General features: G+C 37.3%; 1 pseudogene; it reads right to left on the bottom strand.

Annotated features, from left to right (window-relative positions):
- Positions 1-5,036: 5,036 nt before the first annotated feature.
- Positions 5,037-5,134, bottom strand: LOC128580112 (uncharacterized; annotated as a pseudogene).
- Positions 5,135-5,459: the final 325 nt, after the last annotated feature.

Here is a 5,459-nt window from a genome sequence, read left to right as displayed (position 1 = left end):
CCTCTGCAACATGACGGTGAACTCCACACATCCTTTCCCCTCATTGACACACCAGACATTCCTCCTTGGCATAGTATAGATTACATACAATTATATATTACATTTCTAAGAAACACAGTATGTTTGAATAATAGAAACAGCATTGCCAAATGCCTACTTTAGCATTTGCTAACAAGAATCCTGGTTCAAGATCTTCTTTTTAGTAGGAAGAGTTACATCTTTTTTAAAATAGGCAATTCTAGAATTGTCTGGATGACTTAGGTCAACTTTTGCTAGAAAGTGTTGCTCAGTATATAAAGTATTATTTTTAAAAATTGGTGTCATTCTTCCTAGATATTTTGTAAACTATTGATTTTTTGGTCTAACGTACACTCCTGTTAGGAAAAAAGTTAGCCTCCACAACCTGATAACAATCACTTGTTATCTTAGGTTTTATATATATATATGTATTTATGTGTACTCTGTGTGTCTCCCCAATGCTGGACCTGCCCTTTTTACTTTCCATAATATATTCTTTCAAAATAATAGAAACATAGAATTGGAAGGAAAACACTAAATTAAGTCTTTGAAGCTAATCATTTCCCTAATTCAGGAAGTATTTTCTCAATGGTGTGGTCAGGGATTTAGCTGTGTCACCATAAAACCTCTCAGAGATGGGGAGCTCACTACTTAGAACTTCACATGTTTCATTGTCACTCAGCTTTAACTGTTAGAAATTTCTTTCTGGTCCCAGGAAACATTCAGAAAACATTAATGTTCAGCCTATTTTTTAATTGCTGTGATGATTTAGCTGGATCAGAACTTGGGTGAATGTATAGCTCCTCTAAGAAATCCGTGGGCCAGGGAAGGAAGTCTTATAGAGCTAAATCTTTGCCTAAAGTGATTAAACAGCTTTCCTCTAAGGCCAAGGAAGAACTTTGGCCAGGATCCCAAAGTGGAGAGAGAGACTGTGAGAGAATTCCCATGACCGGAGGAGAGATGTCACGTGGAGGCAGGCTGGGAGTGAGGCAAGTAACCACCCTTGTCATAAACCCCATGATAGGCATGAGGCTTGTCAGGTGATTTTAATTAATTTATCTGGTATGTTTCTTCCCTTGTTGAGACTGCAGAATCAGGGAAGGGCTTATATCCATTAGTGAGGATACAGGCATACTACTAAGAATGTTATCCTCTCTCTTGTTGGCAGTGGCCTCAAGCGTTTCTTGCAGCCCCACAACGTTAATGCCCCTTGGTTATCTGACACCTTGCTTGTGCTCTGCGCCCTCTCTTTCTTTTTAGCCTCTCTGATTCAAGCAAATCGAATTCTATGTCATCACTAGTGTTTTCCAGGCTGTGATTTTGATGTCCTTTGTATCCCAGGTCACTGGTGTCTGGCTGCTCAGGAGTTTGTTCATGTTCCCTATAAAAAGTAGCTAGAAGGAAACTCATTTATTGTCATTTGAAAATAAACAGAATCAGAAAAAACCAATGTAAAGGACAGCGACAATGAAATTACGATGTTAGCCCCACCTATGTCAGGGATACCTAAATGTCCCTGGTTTTCCTCCCTGATGTCCACTAGCATTCAGACCCTGAGATTCTAGATGCTGCTACAGGTAACCTGCACAGTGATGCTGGTAGGGCAATTTTTCACGGGGAGCATGAAGGTTGAAGCTTAGGTAACGTATCCTAAGGAAAATGTCTAATTTTTCCTACTCTATGCAATCTGTGAAATATTGGTAGCTTCGGAGCTTTTTTATTTCCAGTAATTCTTGATTTAAGAACTCTTTTCCCTTACTGTGTTTAATTACATTGCTCTATATATTACAAAACAAAAACAACTCCCTGAGAACACAAAAGCCATTCCCAGGCTTGTTGATCACACAGTTGAAATAATCTATCTCTGTTAATTCACAAAACCATTGTGTTTTCCTCAGAAAAGCTGCTAGAGTTTTATTTTGGCATCTGGGCATCTAGTGGCTGATCTGAAAAATGCATCTAGAGGATTTCAAAGGAAAATGAATGAATGCTTCAACCTGGAGGAAGTTTCTCAGATGTATTGAGAAAAGAGGGGCCAATCAAGGACAGTTTCTCTCGTTAAAAAGAAAAGGGAATTGGGACACACAATCAATGTGGCCAGGCTTCCAGCCACTTTTATAACACAAACCTGAGCAAGCTCAGAGCCCGCACTGGCCAAGGGAGGTGATGCACAGGCTTTTCTGTACTCTGTGAAGCAGAGCACACACATAGGCCTGTCACCTCTGCTCCCAAACAAAATTGATGTCACAGATGGAAAAACTGTTTGGAGATTTTAACCCCAGTTGGCTTTACCCATAATATAATTCCTCTGGAAAAGCAAGAAATAGATCAACAGTTTGCTTGGGGAAGGCTGATGTGATTCTGTTCTAAGCAGGACACCACTTATTTATGAAAGGCAAAGAGACACAACAGGTAGAATTCAGGTTTCTTGGGGTTGGGTATTTCTTCAGGTTTCTGGGCGGTGACAACATTGAAGAAAGGCTCCTTTCTTGTTTTTCCTTCTGGAAGTGAACATGACAGCATCTTGAATAAGGCCAAGTATACTAGAGTTTGTAAATTTGGTGTTTTGTGTTACCTGATGACATAGAAGGAAAAACAAAGGAGAGAGGTGTTTGGTGATTATTTTTCTTTCCTTTGTTCGTCCTTAAAATATAAATGTTCACAGTTCTTAAATACTTCCCCTAATATCACACTCTTCTCTTTGAAACACTAAAGCATTTATCTCTCTTCCAAGAGGCTGGAGCAGCAGGAACTGTAAAGCCAGACTCTGTCCGGCCCATACCCCAGATGTGTGAAGATGAATGGACACCCTCTGTTCAAGGCACACATTTGTGTATTTGTTCTCTTGTGTTCATTCTACAGAGTCATGGATAAAGTTAGAGAGAAATCATTTATTGGGTGATTCTAAGAGAAATTTCAGTGTGATGTTGACTTCTTCAGCATATGCTAATTTGGAGGTAAACATAAATTACTAATTAACTTAACAGAAATGTATTGCACATTTACTATGTGGCAAACAATGACTGAGGTGTTGGATACGTGTAAAATCTTGGATGATAAGGGAATTGTTTAAAGAAAAGGTGAAATATACGAATAAAAAAATTAACAAAGTTAGGCAAAATAGGAATATTTGACTTGCTTTGATTTGGACATTCAAAGGTTTAATAATTTTTTTAGGCTGTTGGGCTTAGTCTAAAGAGAGAGAATACCTTCTCTGGGATGTAATGCAAACATTCTTTCCAGGGACTTAAAATGAGATAGTTCCTTTTTCTGTTGTTTTTAAAAACTGTTAAGTCTTTTCCTGGAGCAATATGGAATTAATTTTTTCTACTCTACTATGTTCTTTAATTTAATTTTTTTCTTTTGTTATATGTCAGGAAAATTGACTTTTCATGTTAGTGCTCAGTTTTATGACTTTTAAACACCACCATAAGGATATAGAAAAATGTTATCACCCCTTATAGGTAATTTTTCTCTGGTTTGTTTGAAGAACCTCTTCACGTGACACTGTTTGGTCCTCAGTAATTAACCTCCCCAAACACTCAGTTTTCGTATGAAAGGGTACTGTTTTTTTGAGATTAGTCTGAGTAATGGCTTTTTTGGATATAACCCAAAGCATAGGCAACTAAAACAAAAAGGGACAAATGGATCGCATCAAACTAAAAAGTTTCTGCATAGCAAAGGGAACAACCAGCAAGGTGAAGAAAAAGCCTAAGAATGGGAGAAAATATTTGCAAACCATGTATCTAATAGGGAGTTAATATCCAAAATACATAAGTAACTCAAACAACTCAATAGCAAAACAACAAATAACCCAATTTAAAAATGGACAAAGTAATTAATGGACATTTCTCAAAGAAAGACATACAAATGACCAACACACATATGAAAAAATACTTAAAATCAATAACCATCAGAGAAACACAGATTAGAACCAGAACATAATACCACCTCACATTAGTTAGGCCATTGTAAAAAAGATGAAAGAGTTGGCATGTTGGCAAGGATGTGGACAAATGGGAATCTTTGTATACTGTTCGTGGGAATGTAAATTAGTTACAGCCACTATGGAAAACAGACATGGAGATTCCTCAAAAAGTTAAAAATAGAACTACCATATCATCTGTTAATCTTACTTCTGGGTTTATAGTCAAAGAAAATGAATTTAGTGTCAAAGAGATAACTACACTCCAACAATCATTGCAGCATTATTCACAATAGACAAGATATGGAATCAACTAAGTATCCATGAATGGATAGAGAAAACATGGTATGTATAACAGAATACTACTCAGTCTTAAAAAAGAAGAACATTCTTTTCATTTGCTACAACATGAATGAAGCTGGAGAACATTATGCTAAGTAAATTAGCCCAGCACAGAAAGAGAAATACTGCATGATGTTACTTCGATGTGGAATCAATAAAAGCTGAATTTATAGAAGCAGAAAGTAGAATTGTGGTTCCCAGGGGCTAAGAGGTTGGTCAAGGGTCACACGTTTCAGTTAGGTTGAATAGGGTCTGAGGATCTTTCTATAGCATGGAGACTATCACCAATAATAATGTATTATATAGCTAAACATTATTGACAGAGTAGGTATTAAATATTTTCACCCCCCCAAAATAAGTATGTGAAGTCATGAATATGCTTCTTAGCTTGATTTAACAGTTTTGCGTTATATATATATTATTAAAACATCATACCATAGACCCTAAATGCACACGATTTTTGTTTGTCAATTATAGCTGAATAAATCTGGAAAAAATAATAATTTTAAAAAATCAGATACATTATTTTGGTTTTATTGTTTATTTGGAGGCTTCTTTCTGGAACACCCTGACCTCTGGCTTTCATCCCGTCTGGTTGTGGTCCAGTCTGGCATCGGAGCTGACCAAAGGCTGCTCTTCAATGTTGAATGCTCTGATTCGTGGGTTTTTATGTCTTTCTCTTCATTGGTTATCTCAAATTGGGTACTTTGTGAGTGACCTCCTACAAGTCTGACCTAACTTTTCTTTCTTCATGAATTTGTGTCATCCTTGTGAAGATTAGCCTAGCAGGGGCCAGACTAATCTTCTCTGTCTTGTTCCAATTTTAGTGTATGTTCTGCCGAAATGAGCGCAACACCTTGCTTTTCTGATTCTTGGTTTTCTCACCGATGATGTGAGAACAATGATGCCATGCTTTGTCTCATAAAATACGTTAGTGAAGGGCGACGAGACCATTATCTGTGGTCATACTTTGTAACTTGTGAAGTTCAATTAAAAAAAATATTTTCATGGGAGAGAATTAGAAGGGGAATGAGAAGCTATCCAAATGTGATCCAAATGTGACCTTGGGTTTGGAATCTCTCTGAGGCCCAAGTCAAACTTCTGGGTGAGGGACAGTGAAGTGAAATGCTGGAAGAACAAACAGAATTTGGAGATCTCGGTCTTAGTCTGGGAT

This window comes from Nycticebus coucang, chromosome 2 (genome assembly GCF_027406575.1).
Source record: "Nycticebus coucang isolate mNycCou1 chromosome 2, mNycCou1.pri, whole genome shotgun sequence".
NCBI classification, from domain to species: Eukaryota; Metazoa; Chordata; class Mammalia; order Primates; family Lorisidae; genus Nycticebus; species Nycticebus coucang.
This window is presented reverse-complemented; position numbering and strand designations above follow the sequence as displayed.